Source organism: Megalobrama amblycephala, linkage group LG1, assembly GCF_018812025.1.
Source record: "Megalobrama amblycephala isolate DHTTF-2021 linkage group LG1, ASM1881202v1, whole genome shotgun sequence".
Lineage (NCBI taxonomy): Eukaryota > Metazoa > Chordata > Actinopteri > Cypriniformes > Xenocyprididae > Megalobrama > Megalobrama amblycephala.
This window is the reverse complement of record NC_063044.1, coordinates 26,699,494-26,714,298: the sequence shown is the minus strand read 5'-3', so window position 1 is coordinate 26,714,298 and position 14,805 is coordinate 26,699,494. Positions and strand designations below refer to the sequence as shown.

Here is a 14,805-nt window from a genome sequence, read left to right as displayed (position 1 = left end):
AAAAATCACTTTAATATTAGATTTAGAAGTTAATGCAAAACCTGCCTTGTGTGTAATTTTGTTTTTTATTTGACTGTTGATCTGAGTGTCTATCCATCCATCCATCCATCCATCCATCTATGATTAACAGATCATTATTTAATGTCAATTAAAATGCTTAAACTTTCAATTCATATGATCGTGCACTTCTTGAAAATCTATGATTTTAAAAGAAATTTTGCAATGATTAAAAGCTTATTTGTTTCATTTGTTGTACATTTGAATGCTAAATTTCTTTAAACTTAAATTCACCTAATTCACTTTTTTAGATTTACAAATGTTGTGAACAAATCAGACAAACTATTGATGTTAACTCATTATTCATTAACTCACATAATCACAATCTGTAAAGGTCACACATGTGTTTTTTGTTTGTTGTGGTGTGTATTCAGACTTCAGAAACACTTTAGTATGGGGAAGAATTCTCACTTTTAACTAGTTGCTTATTATCTTACATATTGGCTGTTTATTAGTACTTATAAAGCAGATATTAATGCCTTATTCTGCAAACCATATTCTACATCCCTTAATCCTACCCAATACCTAAACTTAAATGCTACAACTAATATTTACAGTAATTGGGAGTTTATTGAGGCAAAAGTTGTAGTTAATAATGAATATGTGTTCGCCGTACATAACAAAGTGTTACTCAGACATCAACTATTTACACATTTACAAATCATTTATTATTTATTTGTTCGTATTTTTGCAGTACCAATATAATCATCATTTGTAAATGTTTATAAATGTTTACTATTAATCATGTACCTTTTATGGCCATTGGACTGTACTGTAAAAACGCTTGTGTTAAGTTTAACTAAATGTTTGAAAAAGAAATAACACCTCCACATAATTTTGATGCAAACATGTTTTTATTGCCTCAACACTTAGCATACCTTAAACAGCATATTCCTTAAATCATACATCAGCAGGAGAAAACAGATCAACTTTTCAAGAAAATACTTGTTCATTTATCAAAACAATGTAATATAAACAGTTTGAGCAGTGTTCCCTTATAGTAATCAAACTGACCCCTGTTCACTGTTGACCCCTGAACTAAACCCTTAAACCTGCCCGTACCACCAAACCTGTCCTGAACCTCACCCGTATCACACCTCAATAGCAGCAGGAGTGTTTTGCAAAAGAACCTGAACACAAGTACATACCTAACAATTATTTTTTAAGCAAGTACAAAGTAGTTAAGTCTACTATAGAAAGTAGGACCAGTCATTCTTATATTGTTCAATTTTCTGCTGAACATCCAGATCTCAACAGCTTTATGCATTTGTTCATTTGTAAATGTAAAAAAGAGCATTAAAATATGAACTGAAGTTTAACGACATTTGAAGATGTTCAAGAAGTGCATGATCATATGAATGGAAAGTATTGAAATGTAATGTTTAATAAGTTAGTAAACATTAACAAGCACATTATCACATTTAATTGTTATATAATGTTTGTTAATGATTTATTAATGAAAGTTATTATAAAGTGTTACCAGACATTCAGAGATCACTGTTTTTCACAACAACTCTGATACTATAAATTTCTTCATATCTGGAAAGAACTATTTTGGGCAACTTTACCAAACGTTGAGTCACAAAAGTCATTCATTTCATCTAAAGAGTTCATGTTTTCCATCATCTGAAATCTCAGAAAGTGCATCTTCATCCCTCATACACACTTTTCTTAAACGGTCTCTTTGAGGATTTAATCCACATTTATTCTGTTATTTCAGTGTAGTGCAGCTGTATTAATGTAATGACGAGGAAATAAGAGTATTCTGAAACATCAACACAGTTTCACTGACGATCCAGTATAAACCCAAAACCCAGGATAGAGCGGCTGAGTGAATGTGGTCTGGACTGTGTGGATGAGGCTCATTGTGTCAGAGACGCTGTAGAAGGACAGAGTTCCTGCACTGTGATCCACATACACTCCTATTCTAGAGCTGATGGACTTTACAGGGAGATCTGTGCTTATGTTATTGTGATAGAATGAGTATCTGGAGGGAATGCAGTACAAACTCCAGGACTGATCATTATATCCAAATCCACACTCAATACCCCCTCCCTTCCTGCTGATGCTCTTATATGACACTGATATATACACATAACCACTCCACTCAATCTCCCAGTAACAGCGTCCACTCACACTCTCTCTACACAACACCTGACGCCACACATCAAATCTGTCTGGATGATCAGGATACGGCTGGACTGTGCCAGTGATAGTAATCACTCTGTTCCTCTCAGACAGACAGAGCTGTTTATTCACTGTGTTCAGATCCAGAGTGAGCTGATGGGAATCTGATGGAGAGAAACACATCAGAATCAGGAATTATGAATCTGATCTTTTAATGTATCTGAACTCTTCATGACTCAATGTTCAGTGTATCATCAGTGTCTCAGTACAGCTGACCAGATATCCTGAATCATCATTTACATGATCAGTTATTAAACTCTTCTCTTTCATTTAGCTCCTTTTGTTTGCACTGTTTATATAAAGCCCTCATTTTGTATTGTTTATGCTACCACACGTTTTCATCATAATGAAGCTTCTATTAGCTTTTTTTTTTTTTTTTTTTTTTTAATTAAAAGTGCTGCAATTTGCAATTAGATCCCCTTCTTGTTTTTGCCTGACCAAACTGTGTAAAGAACACATTCAGTGAGTTTTTCTGCTTGTTTTCTTAGTGACTTACACTGTAGGAAGTCGTTTCTGGTCTTGGGATTCATGTTGGTGAATGTGACTGTGGAAATAAACAGACATGAACAGTGTGAAGAGAAAAGACAAGATAAAATACATTCATGTCTAAGACATTTCTAATATGATGCTCTATGATATTGGATGATGGAGGATCATTTCTGAGAGCAGATGAATCTCCAGGAGCCTCATTTATAAAACACATGTATCGGATTTGATCCTAAATTTCATGGATTTCATCCTACATCATGTATATAAATGTCTTGCTCATGATGATAAGTGCCATACTTCAAATCCACCTACAGAACGACCAAAAATATCCCTTGATGGTTCAGATGCTCTTGTTCACATTGCACTTGAATTTTAACTGTTGTACGTTCACATTTAGGATCTTTCTACACACGTCTGTATAAGCGCAGGACTACACCTCTGTCAGAGATCTTCTTGATCTCCTCTTTGCAGAAATCCTCCAGTTTGTCTCTCAGCTGACGGACAGATTCTCTCATGCCATCAAAAGAGGAGAGAGAACTGAAGGGATCGTCGGGTTCATCTGTAGATTCAGGAGGTGCTGAGAGAGACTGGAAACTCTACAGAAAACACAAATCAAAACTTCAGCCAATAACCTGCTCTATATCAGATCTGTGCGGCTCTTGTTGATCTTCAGTAACTCGCTAGCCTGGATACCAGCCGAACTTAGCCCCGCCCACAACATTTTGAGGTCGGGGAGTTCGGTCTGGACTCGATCCGTAGAGGAGTAATTATGCCCGAACAGAAACTGTTCGGACCAATCACATTGTCAGGGCGATGATTGACAGATTATCACCAGAAACGTAATCAGCCACGTCATCAAAGAGCGCTTGGGGAGTTTGATTGACAAGCGATCTAACCAATCAGAACGCCGCATCCGCTATTTTGTCCGACAAAGCAGTCAGGAGTTAGGAGATTTAAGGTGCGTTCACGCGGCCTCGTAATTCCTGTAGTTACGAGATTCTAACTTGTAAAAAGCGTTCACGTCCTCGTAGAGATCGTAATTACAGCTTGTAAGCTGGGAGTTTTCTGAAAGCTCCCACATGTACCACGTGGCCGCTGTACCACCTGACCGCTGTAGATTCATTTAGGCGTTGATAGTGGTGCCATGGAAACGCTTAATTCCCAGTCAAAGGACGTGAACAGCTCCGAATATAACGTCACGAGTTGTCATTTCAAGATACCAGTAAATACGAGGTGACGTGAACGCAGATTAACCTCGGTGGAGTTAAACTTGAAAAATTCTGCATATTGACGTCTTTCCGCGTTTGAAACAACATTCATTCTCATGTTCATTCATGTTTATTTGATGCTATAAATGGACTAGTAGGAAGAGATGATCGGTTCACGAGCCTCTTGAGCTGAGGCGCTACAGCAATCTGTCACGATCATGGTCACAACACATTAAAGAGCCACAAAACGGTTTTTATTGTTTGAATTTTTTTAATAACTACACAGTTTGAAAGCTGGGACTTTGTTTAGTATCATAAGTAACCTGCTCTGTCTCGTCTGTCGATGTGTTGTCAGTTTCCTCTTTGCTCCGCGATGTATTTTCCACTCTGTGTGGCGTGACAACGCCACGGCTTGTCGGACAAAGCAACAGTAACTAAGGGGGGCGGGTCTTTGCGAAAGGTCAATTAGTTTACAACAATGATGGCTGTTGAAGAACTGAGATGTGTAGATTCCGCCATCGCGTCCGTTATAGAAGATGTCGACAGCGCATTAATTTTAAAAAAGGAACAGAGGACCGCGATCAAGGCATTTGTCGATGGGAAAGATGTCTTTGCCGTCCTTCCTACGGGATTCGGCAAAAGTTTGATTTATCAGCTGGCCCCGATGGTCGCTAAGAAGAGTTCTGTTGACAACTATGCGTCGCTCAACATACGTCACTTACTCTGTAGCTCTGATTGGTTGTAGGTCTATCCAATTGAGGTCTTTCCTGGATCGGTTGAAATACGCCCCCATAATCAAAGCCCAATGGAGCTAGCCTGACGTGGTCATACTCAATTCTAGTTCGAATATGAGTCTGATACTGCTCCATTGGGCTTTGAAAGGAAAGACCTCAATTGGATAGACCTACAACCAATCAGAGCTACAGAGTAAGTGACGTATGTTGAGCGATGGCGGAATCTACACATCTCAGTTCTTCAACAGCCATCATTGTTGTAAACTAATTGACCTTTCGCAAAGACCGGCCCCCCTTAGTTACTGTTGCTTTGTCCGACAAGCCGTGGCGCTGTCACACCACACAGAATGGAAAATACATCGCGGAGCAAAGAGGAAACTGACAACACATTGACAGACGAGACAGAGCAGGTTACTTATGATATTAAACAAAGTCCCAGCTTTCAAACTGTGTAGTTATTAAAAAAATTCAAACAATAAAAACCGTTTTGTGGCTCTTTAATGTGTTGTGACCATGATCGTGACAGATTGCTGTAGCGCCTCAGATCAAGAGGCTCGTTAACCGATCATCTCTTCCTACTAGTCCATTTATAGCATCAAATAAACATGAATGAACATGAGAATGAATGTTGTTTCAAACGCGGAAAGACGTCAATATGCAGAATTTTTCAAGTTTAACTCCACCGATGTTAATCTCCTAACTCCTGACTGCTTTGTCGGACAAAATAGCGGATGCGGCGTTCTGATTGGTTAGATTGCTTGTCAATCAAACTCCCCAAGCGCTCTTTGATGACGTGGCTGATTACGTTTCTGGTGATAATCTGTCAATCATCGCCCTGACAATGTGATTGGTCCGAACAGTTTCTGTTCGGGCATAATTACTCCTCTACGGATCGAGTCCAGACCGAACTCCCCGACCTCAAAATGTTGTGGGCGGGGCTAAGTTCGGCTGGTATCCAGGCTACAATGGAGCAGTATCAGACTCATATTCGAACTAGAATTGAGTATGACCACGTCAGGCTAGTAACTCGCCTCAATCCACTTTCACACAATCAGATACTTTCTTCTCATATTCGTTATGTAATGATAAAAACTCTAGTATTTGACACTTACAATCCTTTTGAAAAAGAAGTGCACTTTATTTTTAAATTATTACAGAAATAATATAATTGTTTTATATATATGTTTATATATATAAAATATATTTATATATTTTTCAGACACTTAATTATTTGTTAAAAATTATAATTAAAATAATTATTTTAACTGTATTACAGTATAAATTTGTATTAAATTGAATTAGTGTTTTTGACCCACTTTAGTAGGACTTAAGTATCTTAATATGTAATCTCATAATTACTTCTTTTGTCTGAAATACATGTTGGCACACTGCACATGAGGCTATCGGTACCAATTAAAATATGTTAACTTTAAATGTAACATTGAATAACAAACTAGAGTCAAAATTACAACATAGTACTTTATATGTGCTTTATTATGTTAGTCAACACATCAAAATAAGTGTACTTCTTTAAAGCATGACAAAAGATCATTAAAACATAATGATTTAAAATGTTAAAAGAAAACTTGAGAGTGTTTCTTTGTAAGTACACTTGTGTCCTTTTGTGATTCATTAATATTATATTATTTGCAAGTCCAGTTTTTAAAAATATACTTTTAAGATTTGAAGTAATTTTCTACAAGTATACATTCAATACAATTAAGCACACTTCTTTTTTTGGACTATGTGTGAACTTTCTGGGAAATGGTTTGGATGATAAAACATCTCCTAAGATTATAAATGTCTGTGTACCCAGCTAGCAGAATTTTGTTATATGAATGTTCTCCAAATATTTTGTTCTACAAATTTGTAATGTTATACAAATATTACAAATAGTGTTTGTTCTGGGAATGTAAAAAATGTCCAGTTTTCTTGATGTTAGAGAAACGTGTTTTAAAACGTCTTTCAACTTTGATCTTAACTTTAATTTAAAATTCCACATTCTAGGAACGTTGATTTATAACATTCCAAGAACATAAAAATGTCCAGTTTCCTTAATGTTAGTAGAATGTTATTTAAAGGTTAGTATGATGTTCCTGAAACATTCTTTCAATCATTCAAACACCTCCTGTGAACAAGCACTGAAAGAAAGAGAAATAAGAACACAAACTTTCTTCAACCACAGCCTTAGATGAAAGACATTAAATCTCTGAAGATCTGATTAAACAACTCCACAAACAGCATTACCAGCTTCACTTATTACTAACCAGACTGACTTTATGTCTAGCAGACATCTACAGAAGTTCTTATTAAGAATTAATAGAAATTGAGATGTTGATGTTTTATTGAAAAGATTTCCTTTTAAGTCATCGACATGGAGATTAGTGTGTGCTTTATTGAGCCCTTGACTTTTGTTGGGTTGCTTCGTTTTCAGCAATTGCAGGTGTTTTTAGAAAACATTTCTGCATTGATATAGCAGGTCAACGTGTTCGTTTTAACTGTCAAATGACTGCGTTAAAGTGGTTTAAACAACAACTTTTTTCTGCAATTGCTGACTTAAAGAAATGAAGCATTACTGAAAAGTATAAAACTCTACCAATGTGTAAAAAAAATAATTAGTAGCACCATTGCTGCATTTCAGATGCTGAATGTTGATGTCTGTGAGTGTATAAATAACACTGTCATTGTCGACTTTATGTTTAAAACATGTTTTGTGTCATTTATACACTCACAGACATCAACATTCGGCATATAAAAACACAACAATGGTGACATGCTTCATGCCAGCATACGAAACACATTCATGGCTCCAAACATGCATTGCGGAATGAATAAATTATGCAGCTGAATTAGTATTATTATTATTTTTTTTTTTATTTGATTGTCATCATTGTTGAGGTTGTATGATAAGTGCTAATGTCTAAGTGTTGTATTTAGATTTTAAATATTTTTGGAATAGCTTTTTTAAATAGTTTTGTTACATAGATCACTTCAGTGTTACAGATTATTTCTATCACATCATTTGAGTTTATTACTTTTGGAATTGGAATGTTATATGAGAAGAAAGTAATAAACTCAAATGATGTGATGGAAATAATCTGTAAAGACAGGAACACACCAAGCCGATGCTGATGAACTAGTGGCGACGAAAGCAGACTGTGGGGTTGGCTCACGTCGGCAGTGTCTGGGTCCAAAGTTGCCCTGACACGCCAAACCAACGCTAGACAGCCGAATGCAAAGTAGCACGTCTGTTCTGCGCCTGCGCAAGATGAAATGCCTTTCCGTACCAGCAGGTGGCAGTAGCTGAACAGCCAATCAGAATGATCAGATGGCCTGACGGACCGACGAGCTCCAACGCCGATTCAACATGTCGAATCGGGCAGAAAAAAACAGACGAGGACCAACCTCAGCCGACAGTGCGGAACACACTGAGAAAACTTAGTTGACCGATGAACAAAAACTGCCCGACAGCCAACCGTTGGCTTGGTGTGTTCCTGCCTTAACACTAAAGTGATCTATGTAACAAAACATCTCGAACAAGCAATGTTGGGGAGTAGTTAACTACATGTAGCAGTGCTATTAGTTTAACTACATTTTTCAGTAGCTTGTATGTAGTTCAGCTACTTTTAAAACAATGTAGCTTTTCCAGTAGTTAACTACATTTTCCAGCAAGTAGCGGTGTAGCGCGACCAAAAGCTACAAGCTACATTCCGTTTTGCGCTCTGCGATGCATTGAAGTAGCAGATCACAAACTAAAATCGTGCATTACTGCCATCTATTGTTATGCAACACATCTTGTGGCTTTATCAGTTCATCAGTAGTTCATCGAGAAGAGATTGTCTGATGATTATGTAAAGGACAGGAGTGCACGAATCGATTATTAAAGGTTACGCTTAATTTATAAACAAATGATTAAAACGCTGTCTGTGTCGAAGACTTCAAGCACATACAGGTGAATAATAGCCTTTTTAAATTGATTGACCTGCTTTATTGCAGTCTATATCAAATGTATGCAAACTATTTTATTACAGTGGTGACCTGCCTTAGTCTAATTTGTCCAGCCAGTTTTATAATGAACATAAGATCACTAACACTGTGTTTTGCGTCATTGCATTGGCAAAGCATCCGTCAATTGAACAGAAAACAAAATCGCAACATAGCTAAGTGCGCTTATCACACGGCAAAGGCTGATCTAATAAAATCGGTTGCTCGGGTATAAGAATGTTCACGCGAGAAGCGCATGATTCGCGTCTCAAAGCTTTATCACTGCATGTGCTGTGAGTTTAACCTGCATTTTTCTGTGTATCCAATTTAAGTTCCGGTTCGGTTTACGTGCAGGTCCGGTTCCAGAATCAAATCATTGAGGGTGCCTCTGAAATAAGTGAGGGTATTATAATAAAGTGCAGATGTAATGTGTAAACAACGGCTCCACCATAATAAGAATAGCAATGTATAGTGAGACTTTTAAGATTTTAAGTCATTTTACAAATACTTTTAATAGAATTTCAAAAATATTGATACAAAAATTCTAATATTTTTCTAGTCTGCATTCACATTGCATATTATTATTATTATTATTGCATATTTTTGTCCCGTGTTATGATAGCAATTTTAAGAGTGAATCCTGCATTTATATGTAGAAATCACTTCTGAAACTACAGAGTGCAATTGGTGGTCGGTCCTCTCATAGCATTAAAACAAATCTTGTATTAAAATTCTGAATGTATTATATATAAAGCGTGCAAAGTGAGATATATAGGCTACATTTGAGTATTGTATCTTTTGATATAGTTTACAAAATAAAACAGTACGCTTTGAAATCATAATTGTAGTGCATTGCGTTGTTTTAAACCCCAAACATCTTACTTAAACATTCTTCATTAACAGTTATCCAGTTATTAGTAATAAGCTATGTCATTAAAAAAACAACAACAACAAAAACATTAAAAGTAGTTTCAATGTAGCTAACTACTTTTTCAGAAGGGTAGCTTGACTGTAGTTTAACTACTTTATGAGTAGCTTGTCAAACTGCAGTTTCAGAGTAGCTTCCCCAATACTGCGAACATGAAACATAGGACCTCTGACAGTTTGAAGATCACCTGACCCAATTTTGATGACAATTACTGAAAATATTGTAGTACAAATAAAAGATTTCATTAAAAAGATGATGATAATTCTAGTTGGGTGGAAATTGATACCATCAAGTTCACTGATTTCATCATGATAGAAGAAACCAGAAGGAAAAATTAGTTAATGGTGTTTGTCACCTAATCATTTATTCCAGGAAAAGAGCTCAAAAAACTTTTCCTGTGAGATTTTCCAGGTCTTTGTAAGTGTCGTCTTTAAACAGAAGTTGATCAGATGAGAGTCTGACTGATGATTATATGATAACAAACACTGACTGAATCTGACTTAATTCCTGACCACATCTCAGTCAGCGGCTCATTCTGCTCTCATGAAATGTTTCTCTTGCTCAAGTCCACTATGATCCTGTTCTTCTAGATCTCTGTTACCTGCAGGAAATGGATGTGATCATGTGTGTGTGAAAGCTGCTCCAGCTCAGCATCTCTCCTCCTCAGATCATTGATCTCCTGCTCCAGTCGCTCCAGTCGTCCTTCAGCTCGACTCACTGCAGCCTCTTCCTGATCTCTGATCAGCTGTTGACCTCAGAGCGGCTTCTCTCAATGGAGCGGATGAGCTCAGTAAAGATCTTCTCACTGTCCTCCACTGCTGTCTGTGCAGAGCACTGTTAGGACACACATCACAATCACACAGTGGCTTCAGCGGGACTGACAGAGTCCAAACTGAGACGTCTCTAACTTCTCTTCTTCTCCAGACTCACCTTATGAGACTCCAGAGCCTCTCTCAGCTGCTGAAGATCTTTCTGTCTCTGCTGGATTCTCTGACGGATCTTCATCTGCGTCTCCTTCAGCTGTTTCTGGAGGACAAACCAATAAATGACACATAAAACTACTATCACAAAATAAAATTAAAGTTATATGAATCCAGAATTGGTGGAGGGTTAAAGATCAAGCATGGTAAGTTTATACTGTAGGTTCAAAACACAGATTCATAGTTTCCTGAAATGAGATATGAATGAATATGAAACTGAAATATCAGCAGTATTTCATCAGTGTTGTAGGGAACAGCACATTCCAGGACTTCTCATTGGTCCACATGCAGTTTTTGCCCTTGTTTTTTTTTAGAATTTTGCCAAAAGTGTTCTATGGTTGTTTAGAAAGAAAGAAATGCATTGGTAAACTTTAAAGACACTGTAATGACTTCCATCTTTGTTCTTTATGCAGATGAGCTCCACAGGAGAAAGAAGGGTGTGTCCCCACTGATGCCAGCAGCACTCGAATGGAGAAGTACCAAATTGCAATCTCCTCCTCATCGGAAAAGGATATAGGTACCCTTTCAACAGACACTCCTTGTTCTGGGTCTCAACTCTGTAAGGAGTGAGACATTAACAGATATACCAAGTTCTGACTCCCAGCTTGCGAAGCTGAGACACTAACAGATAAAATACCATTCTGAGTCTCCAATTCATCTAGTGAGACATAACAGATATGCTGTTCTGAATCTCTCCCTGAGAGAGACAAACAAATCAACAATTTCTGGGTTTCAACTCTGCAAGTAGTGAGACATTCTGAGCCTCTGGTTCGTCCAGAGAGACAACAACAGATCCCATGATCTGAGTCCACAGCTTGTGAGGCATCAACAGATACGACCTCATTCTGAGCCTCCAGTCTGTGAGGAGAGAGATATTAACACACATTACATTCAGAGTTTTCGTCCAGCAAGACAGTAACGACTACAGAGAGACAAAAGTTGATTGACCAAGTTCTGAGTATCTGGCCCAGAGAGACAGAAGACACACAGAGACATTTGCAACAAGGTTAAACTCAGGAGAGCAAATCTTCACTTCAAGGTACCTTCGTCTGCATGTTCCAGATTGTTAAGGACCTTCTGCACCTACATCAGGGCCTCATCTGCTTGTTCCAGATTTTAGGACCCTTTGGTCCTCCAGGGCAGCAGAATCCTACAGAGCTTTTTGTTTAAGACTGTTGAAACAGATTCTGGCTCCTCTTCCCACTGCATTGTCACCCAGCACAACCAGTGGAAGATGTCACCGTCATCGGACTCAACCACGTGGAATGTAAATATCACTTAACCAAACCTCTTTCCAGAGACCTTGGCATTATCTTATATTATGATTAAATGATTTTCTAATTCACATTAGATGTAATTGGTGTTAGTTAATAACAAATAATATTTTGGTATTTCTAAAGTGTCTAGTTTTATATGAACATTTCACCATAAAGTTTTAATTCTGTCATCATTTACTCTCACTCATGTTGTTCCAAACCTGTATGACTTTCTGTCTATTGTGAGACACAACAGAAGATATTTTGAAGAATGTCTCGGCTGTTTACAAATTGAGTCCAAACTAAATATGGTGACACGTCAATAACGTTAATGTCACAGTCACATAACTAAACATCATGATGTCATGACAAAAACACCAGTGAATTCTGATGTTTTTTATGTCACCATATTTAATTTGTGCTCTGTGTACATATAAACAATTAGTTAATAGTCATGTGCCTCAACAAGTACATTCATAATATACACTTTCAAATCATTAGTTAATGATTAATTAAATCAGACAACTTGAAGTACATGGCTTAAACCCACTGTGGTAGTTGACACATTAATTTACACTTTTAGTTAATAAAATATGTTCTTAAGGAATTAATACATTATGACACATTTAATTAACAACAATTCATATATTACTTAATCTAATAATCATACAGAATCTTTATTAGTTGCTGATGCAGTAATCATTAATTCATGGTTTAGTTCTTCATGAGTCATACATTAAAACATGATTATCTGTGCATTAGTTAAGCATGAATTAAAACATATTAGTGCACCAGTATTGTAAAGTGTTAGCAATTGGTTTTGAGCGGCATGCCGGTGAGTAAATGAAGACAGCACTTTCATTTTTGTGTAAACAATCTCTCTCAGTTCATACCTGTTTCTCTGTCCTCTGTGCTGCATTTGATACAGTGTTGTGGTCTTTATGTTCATACTCCTTACACCACACACAGATGCATTGTTGATCAGTGATACAGTACATTTCTAGCTCTTTATCATGTTTACGGCAGATCATGTCCTGCAGTCGTCCAGTGGCATCGATCACTTTGTGTGGCTTACGAGAGGGAAATTCCTCATGGCGGTCAAAATGAGTTTGACAGTAAGATTCCTGACACATCAGACAGGACTTGACGGCTTTGTATTTTCTTCCAGTACAGACGTCACACTGCACATCTCCAGCTCCAGCGTAACAGTCAACAGGAAGTTTAGTTTTCTTCAGTTTCTCCACCACTTCAGCCAGCATGCTGTTTTTACCTAAAGCAGGTCTTGGACTGAAGGTCTGTCTGCACTGAGGACAGCTGTAGACTCTCTTCTCATCCTCCTGATCCCAGCAGCCTGTAATACAGATCTTACAGTAACTGTGTCCGCAGGTAATGGTTACTGGATCCTTCAGGAGATCCAGGCACACTGGACACGTGAACTCATTCTGATCCACTGAAATCCTGGCTTCTGCCATTTTACTGCATAAATACAGAAAAACACAATCACAGCTCAACAATACTTTCAGTTTCTGTTTCTCTGAACTGAGCAGTTGAAATAGTTTCCTGCTTCTGTGTTTGAGTGACGTGTGTAAAACAGGCGTGTCTGTAAAGCAGCTTCTTGTGCTGGTTAAGGAGAAACACTTTCCTGTTGTGTTTATGTGCCCTTCAAGTGGAGTCGAAATCTTTGTAATTATGAGCACATGAATGACCAAGTGAAGTTATATTTACAGAATTCTAGACTCTAGATGATGATTTCTCCAGACTGGACATTTGGGCAAATACCTGGGCAGAAGTCATGTAGTGTATTAACCTTTAGACTACTGCATTGTCACTTTTTATTTTTCACTTTACATTTATTTGTATAACACTTTTCACAATGCATATAGGTACAAAGCAGATTTTTAGAAAATGCATGTTTCTACATGCTGTGTCAAAGCAATATCCATATGTTAGAATGTAAGATAATATAGTTGTAAGATCAAGTAAGATAATATACAAACCCGATTCCAAAAAAGTTGGGACACTACAAATTGTGAATAAAAAAGGAATGCAATAATTTACAAATCTCATAAACTTATATTTTATCACAATAGAATATAGATAACATATAAAATGTTGAAAGTGAGACATTTTGAAATGTCATGCCAAATATTGGCTCATTTTGGATTTGGGACAGGTAGCAATAGAGGCCCGAAAAGTTAAATGTACATATAAGGAACAGCTGGAGGACCAATTGGCAACATGATTGGGTATAAAAAGAGCCTCTCAGAGTGGCAGTGTCTCTCAGAAGTCAAGATGGGCAGAGGATCACCAATTTCCCCAATGCTGCAGCGAAAAATAGTGGAGCAATATCAAAAAGGAGTTTCTCAGAGAAAAATTGCAAAGAGTTTGAAGTTATCATCATCTACAGTGCATAATATCATCCAAAGATTCAGAGAATCTGGAGCAATCTCTGTGCGTAAGGGTCAAGGCCAGAAAACCATACTGGATGCCTGTGATCTTCGGGCCCTTAGATGGCACTGCATCACATACAGGAATGCTACTGTAATGGAAATCACAACATGGGCTCAGGAATACTTCCAGAAAACATTGTCGGTGAACACAATCCACCGTGCCATTCGCCGTTGCCGGCTAAAACTCTATAGGTCAAAAAAGATGCCATAGCCTATCTAAATGATCCAGAAGCACAGGCGTTTTCTTTGTGCCAAGGCTCATTTAAAATGGACTGTAGCAAAGTGGAAAACTGTTCTGTGGTCAGACGAAGCAAAATTTGAAGTTCTTTTTGGAAAACTGGGACGCCATTTCATCCGGACTAAAGAGGACAAGGACAACCCAAGTTGTTATCAGCGCTCAGTTCAGAACCCTGCATCTCTGATGCAGTGTTAATTTCGTTAACGAAAACTATGATGAAAAATGTTCGTTGACGACCTTTTTTTCCATGACTAAGACGAGACGATGAGAGACGACACCAATTTCATTTAACGA

The 14,805-nt window shown here is 37.5% G+C and overlaps 1 pseudogene; it reads right to left on the bottom strand.

Annotated features, from left to right (window-relative positions):
- Positions 1–892: 892 nt before the first annotated feature.
- Positions 893–14,805, bottom strand: part of LOC125264036 — a 47,988-nt pseudogene continuing 34,075 nt past the window's right edge.